This window comes from Tiliqua scincoides, chromosome 3 (genome assembly GCF_035046505.1).
Source record: "Tiliqua scincoides isolate rTilSci1 chromosome 3, rTilSci1.hap2, whole genome shotgun sequence".
Lineage (NCBI taxonomy): Eukaryota > Metazoa > Chordata > Lepidosauria > Squamata > Scincidae > Tiliqua > Tiliqua scincoides.
Window position 1 is genome coordinate 59,304,938 of NC_089823.1, and position 8,400 is coordinate 59,313,337.

At 40.7% G+C, this 8,400-nt stretch overlaps 1 protein-coding gene across 1 annotated transcript in view; it reads right to left on the bottom strand.

The window, feature by feature from the left end:
• Window positions 1–7,524, bottom strand: part of TIAM1 (TIAM Rac1 associated GEF 1) — a 139,079-nt gene extending 131,555 nt beyond the window's left edge. The window contains exon 1 of the mRNA XM_066621633.1: window positions 7,471–7,524. The gene's annotated coding sequence lies outside the window, so the exon portion shown is untranslated. The remainder of the gene's footprint in view (window positions 1–7,470) is intronic.
• Window positions 7,525–8,400: the final 876 nt, after the last annotated feature.

Genomic DNA, 8,400 nt, shown 5'->3' on the forward strand with positions numbered 1-8,400 from the left:
TGATATCTGAATGATTACTGTATTGACTTGTCAGTTCAGTTTCTCCAAACCATGTTTTCAGGTCCTGGTTTGGTACCTGCTTGCAAACCATCATTCACTGGATGATTTCGGTTGACAAACCATGGTTTGGCTTCACATCTGAACCACTGCTTTATAAAGCCCCAACAGAGCAGAACCAAGTGTAAATCCACTGCTGTTAACAAGGGCTTGTTTTATTCATAATCTGCCTTTTCCATGGCAATATTTTTTATCAGAATTTGTATTAGCGGCAAAGATGCAGAAATAGATTCAGAAGTGAAAATCTCCCTCTCAAACACTGATGTTCACTACAGAGCAAAGCTTATAAGTGTGGGCTAAAAGTCCACATCATATATATTTTGCCAAAGTCCACAAGGATGCATACACTACATTCCAGAAAGCAGTAAGAGCTATTTTTCAAGCCATGCTTGCAAACCATATTGCAAATCACCTTTGAGTATTAGGCAGCTGTGATTCTAAAAACAAAAAGAAAGCCCTGCTGTGTGTATTCAGTACCTTGGCAACATGTAAATGGACTTCTATATCATAGCAAAAGCCTCTGGAGTGGCACAATTGCTTTTGCCTTTTAATCATAATCATGAATGCAGTTTGTAACATATTAGTCCAACGTTTGTCATCAAAAGATTTTTTAAACAGTGAAAAACAAAATCATTTTGTGTAATGCTTTTGTCTTAATGATGATCTGGGCCTACACAGCACCTCAAAAAATACCTTATCTTCATGCTGTGAATGGAGAAATAAATATTAACAGCTTAATTTTCCATAAATTTGTTTACCTAGCAAACAATGTGCTAAAGATAGGATGCCCCAGGTACAGCACAAGCACATTGCACAATGCTGGTAACACATGTATCTCATGACAGTGTTTTATAAGTGACAGAGCCACTTATGCAAGATTAAAGTTACTATTAGAAGGTGGGAATAAAACTGTATCTCCTAGATTGATCCTCTGCTAAAAATCAAAGATCTTTGACTACTCTTACAGCTTTTTAACTGTACAATTCCCATAGTTTACATGAATGCCACAGAATCCACAAGGGTTCCATTCTGGAACCCCCACAGTTAATTGAAACAGCAGATAACCAGGTATGCACACCGCCCTCCAGAGGCAAGGGGAGCTGGACTCCCCTCACCTCCAGAGGCTTTCTGAGGCCTGCAGAGGCAATGCGTGACCACCTACAGCTACCACGGGCCTCAGAATGGCCTAAAAGGCAAAAAAAAAAAAAAAAAAAAGCAACTTCCAGTGTTATCGTAGAATCTGAAGTGATGCTTTTAATGCCTTATAAGGATTTAGGAGGTCTGGGAAAGCTTCAGGGCTTCACTGGACCTTATAATGCCTTATAAGGCATTAAAAAGTCATTTCACTTCCAGTTTTATCATAAAACCAAAAGTCACTTTTTAATGTATTTTTAATTTGTTTTTGTCTTTTAGGCCATCCTGTGGTCCGCCATGAGTGGTCATGCTGCGTACAGTCTTCTGACTACAGGCAAGGGAAGCCCAGCTCCCCTCACCACCAGAAGGGGTAGGGGATGCAGAGGGGTGCAGATCCAATCCACTTCATAGGTTAAGTGAAACTGTGGGTATGGGATCTGCAGATATGGGTGCCCCCTGTATTTAGTAACAAGAAACTTCTTCCAATTCTGAGTCACACTAAGACAGGATAATAATCTTTTCAAGCATATTCACACATATATTCAGATACAACATCAAACTTCAAGAAAACTTGCATTTGTACATTTCCTCCCTCCCTAGTCTGAAACAAACCACAATTTGATTCTGGTTTGTAATTCTAGTTCACAGAGCAACCACAAACCATAGTTTCCAACTCAGGTGAAAGCTATAACACCAAACCAAGCCACTATTAGTCAAGTTACAGATCCAGGATATAGTACTCCATCTTCATTATCCAACAAGCTAATTTATATTTTAATTTATATACAGGTGGAGCCTCTTTATCCATGGGAGGTACCATTCTTGGACCCTCCATGGATGCCAAAATCTGCATGTCCGTCCAATCCTACATATGTCTACTCAAAAGTAAGTCCCATTCTAGTCAATGGGGCTTACTCTCTGGAAAGTGTGCATAGGATTGCATACTCAGTTCCTTTTGGCAACATCTCCTTCACCCCATAACCTAGATGGCAATGTACAGAATCTCCACATATATAATTGGACCAATACATATAATAAAAGGCTTACATATATCATAACCCTTCACTGAAGTGCCACCATAAAGAAATGACATTCAGTAGCTTCCCTATAAGGGACAAAATGCATTTGAACTGACTCTTATTCAGACCTTGGAGACATAGCATTCAGAATCTGCCATCTCAAAAGAATCTTATTAGAAGGAAAATATTGCTTTTATTTAAAAAAAATAAAAAAATATTAAAATTGTCAAAGGAAAATATTTGTCACTTCCACAAGTTTTACAAAACATATTTATCAATTAGCAAAGCAACATAAGAATCCAATTAGCCATCTAGGAAAGGATGAGGGCTGGGGCTTCCGAATAAGCAGCAAGCCTAATTGAAAATACTGTAAATAATTTGGTTCAATATGTTTTACTTCTTTGAAGAAAGAGAAAAGAAAGATGACAGAAACATGTTGCATAACATACCAGATAGCACTAGCTTTCCATTATTAAATTAGATCATTAAGTTCAGAACAATTTGTTATATCGCATGTGAGTCCGTATCTGGAGATATTCAGAGGTTTCCGTCTGCCAGGCTCTTCTGGAAATCCAGCTGGCAGTCAGAGAGCTATTACTCAATTTAGTTGCACTTTGTATTCAGACTGCCTTCGGTAGAAAAGCAGTGCAGGAGGGGGATAAAACGGTGTAACTCCAAGTTTCATTATATATAGTGCTGTTTCATTCCATGGAAGTAGTTTCTCGTACTTCTTATACAGACTCATAATTTATGCTGATACACAAAAAGATACTATTTTTATATCCTTGGGTACGGACATCATTTATAGAGCTACACTGGTTTAAAACCAGTTCAGCAGGAAATTGGGCCCCTCTTGCTTAGTGTAATACACTACCTTGCAAAATATTCCAGATACATCATATCTGGAAAGTCAGGAGGGAGAAAAAAAGTTCTGTAACTGTTGTTTTTCACCCACCATAACCTCTAAAATAAAATGCAAAATGTATGTCACTCCATTTATAATTTACAACCCAAAGGGTAGATAGAATGATCCCAACATAGTTTTATGTTTTAACTCAAACCATCCATTCCTCTCCTCACTACACACACCATGTACAGTATAGCGAGCAGTCTCACTTAAAGTCGTTTCATTTTAAGCCATTCGTTATAAAGATTATGAGAAAAAAAATCGATTTCCAGACCGGGCCACTGTCTGTGTAGAGTTTGCACGTTCTCCCCATGCCTGTGTGGGTTTTCTCTAGCCTAGAAAACTCACATTTATTTCACATTTTTAATATTAGAACTGTTTGGGAGTTTCTTGTAGACATTTGGTGATGCTTTTGTGACCAGAAATATGCTGTAGGAACTTAACTCTTGTTTACGTACGTATATCAATTAGCCATGGTAAAATTGGTTTCGTTAGAAGTCACTGCGCTTAAAGATGCAGTTTCCAAGATCTTATCGACAACTGTTAAGTGAGGACTTGCTGCACTACAAACAATAACAGAATTCATTCATGTTGAGGGTCTTTCCAAATACAATTTTGAGAGCCTATTTCATTTCAACAATTGTTTAAGGGAGAAGGGGAAATCAAAGAAAGATAATGCTTCAAAACAATACAGATGAAAACAGAAGAGGTCTGTTTCCACTGAAATGACTCATGAGTAATGTGCCCTATGTGCTGAAGGTTTGCACAACTAAGCCCTGCACATACAAATTAAATTGTCAACTTATGCCAATTTTATTACAGGCAATATAATGACTGTTATTGGTTTTATTGTACATGTAATTTATGCACTGCAGCCAGTATTTTAAAGCTATAAATACGCAGGAGTTTTGCTTTGTTTTCTACAAAATTTTAATGTCTAATGCTGCTCTGGGACAAGCAGCTCTGTGCATCTAAATGGGCAATCTTGCTTCCTCTGTTGATATACAGTAAGGCTGATACTGGACAAAGAAGCACCAAGTAGAAGGCTTTTCTATGCAGGGAGGTTGCCATGAAGCAATGGTTAATCCTAGTTTATATCCCAAGAGCTACTTCCCATGTAAATTCTTCTGGCGTTTCTAAGAGCCCAATTCTATTCTCCTCACCCCCACCAATGCGGCGACACCAAAATGGTTACCACTACATCCTGAGGTGCGGCAGCTGCAGGGGTCTCATCTGGGTAAAGGAACATTTGTTTCCATACCCAAGAGTAAACCTCCATGGTGCAAACAGGTCTACATGGAAATTGCTGGTGCAGGTCCTTTTGGACCCATGCAGCTGGATCTGGTCTGAGAAGGGGGTTTGGATTTGGCTGTCACTGAACTTATTCCATTCCCAGACCCATTCCCCCTCCTGCCCCTGTTACCTCCCTGTGCACTTGCCCCACCTTGTTCCACCTTTGGTCTGCCCTCCACAGCTCCATTCTGCCCTTCCCCGCCCTATCCTGCCTCCCCACCATCCTACCTGTGTCTTCACAAATCCAACCAGGTAAGGGGTAAGCTCTATTCTCCCTGCCAGTGTTCTGGCAGCATGAGACTCTGTGCACTGCTGGAGGGCTTTTTGCTACTCCCATAAGGCAGTCTGCACTGGCAGAACACTTTTTTTGCCATCATACAAGCTGAATAGAATTTGACTGAAAATCAATTAACCGGAAACAGCATACTATAAATAAAGAGCTAGTAAGGATCGTTTTAGAGAAATAATGATGGAATAAACACTGATTTTATTTTATTTCTTTGCACCCTGCTTCAAGGGGGATGAGTCTCCATTCTAAAACTGACTTTGCTTTCTACCACAGAATAGAGAGATCAAAAATCACCAGAGAGTTTAAGAGAGTGTTCACAAAATATAACACAGTGGATCTTACCAACTTAAAGCACCAATTCATTTATTCAAAGACAATTTCCTGGCTCCTGAACAAGTTTGAGGACTCTCAGACCAAGGTAGGCATCCCCAAGGAATGAAACATTTGCTGGGGGTGTAGAAGACTCTTTCCCAACATCTTCCAACTAATTACTGTGTACTTGTCATTGTGAAATAGTTTTACTTAGTTGTCTAGAGAAGAACATTAACAATTTTTCTTATTGTTCAACATCAATATTGAGCCAAAGAACTAGCTGGCACCTTGACTCAAAACATTTTTATCTGGCAGTAAGCATTGCTAATCTCTGAACAACTTCAAAGTGAGCATTTTTAAAATTGCAACTAGAGTTGCCAGTTGTATATTAGCATATCAAGAAATGTTGGACACAATGCATAAACCAACAAGGGACATGGATACTTAAATGACATAACCTGATATTGTTCTTGGAACAATTGTTCAGCGCATAAATTTTCATTTCTAAGAGTGTTTCTCATATTCTGGTTTCAATACAGAAACGTGCAAGCCAAGCGCCAATCATGTAATGAGGCTTTTCCCCTTAAGAACATAAAAACGTAAGTTCTGCTAGATCATGCCAAAGGTTCATCCAGTCCAGCATCTTATTTTGTATGGCAGCTAGAAAAATTGCTGTTGCTCCCTTGCAACTGGGATTCAGGGCATCATTTGCACCTTTTCCATTTCCACTATGTCTTTTTTGAGATGCGGCGACCAGAACTGGACACAATACTCCAGGTGTGGCCTTACCATAGATTTGTACAACAGCATTATAATATTAGCCGTTCTGTTCTCAATACCTTTTCTAATGATCCCAAGCATAGAATTGGCCTTCTTTACTGCCACCGCACATTGAGTTGACACTTTTATCGACCTGTCCACCACCACCACAAGATCTTTCTCCTGATCTGTCACAGACAGCTCAGAACCCATCAGCCTATATCTAAAGTTTTGATTTTTTGCCCCAATGTGCATGACCTTACACTTACTGACATTGAAGCACATCTGCCATTTTGCTGCCCATTCTGCCAGTCTGGATATACCCTTCTGGAGCTCCTCACAATCACTTCTGGTCTTCACCACTCAGAAAAGTTTGGTGTCGTCTGCAAACTATGCCACCTCACTGCTCAACCCTGTCTCCAGGTTATTTATGAAGAGGTTGAAAAGCACCGGTCCCAGGACAGATCCTTGGGGCACACCGCTTTTCACTTCTCGCCATTGTGAAAATTGCCCATTGACACCCACTCTCTGTTTCCTGGTCTTCAACCAGTTCTCAATCCATGAGAGGACCTGTTCTCCAATTCCCTGACTGTGGAGTTTTTTCAGTAGCCTTTGGTGAGGGACCGTGTCAAACGCCTTCTGAAAGTCCAGATATATAATGTCTACAGGTTCTCCCGCATCCACATGCCTGTTGACCTTATCAAAGAATTATATAAGGTTCGTGAGGCAAGACGTACCCTTACCCTTATTCCAAACATGGCAAACCACAGTTTTGGATAGGAGGGATTATAATATCAGCAGTCTTATTACTCCCATTTCTAATGACCCTTAGTATGAAGTATGCTTTCTTCATGACTATCACACATTGGGTTAACACCTTTATTGAGCTATCCACTATGATGCCAAGATGACTTTCCTGGTTCCTTAGGGTAGCAGCAGATAGCTGAGTGAAAACATTGACCCAACGTGTAATAGCCAAGAAGAAAAAACATTTTATACATTATTAATAATTAAGGTTTTGGTTATCCATTCACCCAGTTTGGAGAGATCCTTTAAAACACTTCACAATCTGCCTTGGTTTTTACCACCCCAAATAGCATTGTGTACCATCAGTAAATCTGGCTGCCTTGCTATGTATTCAGCAGGGGGGAGGAGAGACAGATTAGAAGGCTTTGAAGGGAAGAGGGTATTGAAGTCCCCTTAGACCTCTATAAGCCTCCCGCTCAGCAATGTGTCTCTCCTGAGGAGAAAAGGGGGCAGGGAAGGCTTCTGTTGGAGATGATAGGATCTGGCACGTGCCATCACCACAGGATCCACCCCCTCCCAGAACTTCCCTGCCCCACCCCCACCCCGTTCTGCCCTCCCTGCCCTGCTCCCACCTCCTCTGCTGGTTCATCTGAACTGGCGGTTAGCCAGGGATTCCCTGACACATGCAGGAAAGCTCTGGCCTTCCCGCTGGTGCTCAGGCAGCATACTACTCAGCATGAGTGGGTTTTATAGATGCTTTGCAGCAGTCGCCACCAGTGGAATGCACATTCCGCTGGCAGTAGGACCCAACAGGATTTGGTCATTAGTTTACTTAAGAGCCTTTGTCAAAAGCTTTTTGAAAATCCAAGTGTACAATGCCAACAGGATCGCCTCTATCCATATGCCTGGTGACACTTTCAAAGAACTCTACAGGATGAGTGAGCAGGTCTTACCTTTGCAGAAACCATGCTGATTCAACTTCAACAAGGTTCATTCTTTTGTATGCTTAAAAATTCTATCTTCAATTATACTTTCCACAGTTTACCTGGAAGAGACATTAAGTTGACCAGGCTATAATTTTCCAGATTTCCACAGATTCCTTCTTAAATATTAGTGTTACATTGGCTGCTCTCCAGTCCTCTGACAAAAGTATGATTTAAAGGACAAGTTATTTATTTTTGTTAGATCAACAATTTCAGTATGAATTCCCTAAGAACTAGTGTGATCCAAAGGGGACAGCAGGGACATCAACTCTCAGTCCCAGGGCTTCCCAGGCCAAACCCTGAGAGAGGGTCTCTGAGAGAAATTTTATCAGGGGGTACAAAGATTCTTTTGGGCCCCTTTGCAGTGCCCCTTTGGAGAGGGGCAAAATAGGGTGGGGGGAGGATGGAGACAGCTGGAAAAGTCTTTGGAGTCCAGGTCTGCATGTCTGTGCAGCAACAGCAGCTAGATACAGTAATATGGAAAGCCCAACACACTCCTAAGTCTCTCTAAAATCTTTTAAATATAGAAAATCTTTGCAGGAAATCACAGGTTGAGACTAACTATTGGGTTCCAAGGATGGCAAAAATAAAAAATAAAAAGCACTATATCAAATCAATTTAAAAAACAAAGTTTCTTTGCTCCAGTGATTTAAAAACAGCCTTGCTGACCTTTGTGATGTTGAGATAGTGTCATTAAGACGACAATCCAACAATCAGTCTCTCTCAAGGTGCTTAGAAAGGTTTCACTCCCTTCCTTTCATCAATGCAAAGTATCTTTCTTTCATGTGCTTAGGGGGAAGGGAGGGGCACCCCTGGAGAGAGAAGGATTGATGGATTGTCAGCCAGCTGGCTTCTCTCTCTCTCATTAAGGAGGCTATTGTTAAAGGACTGTTCAGTTTT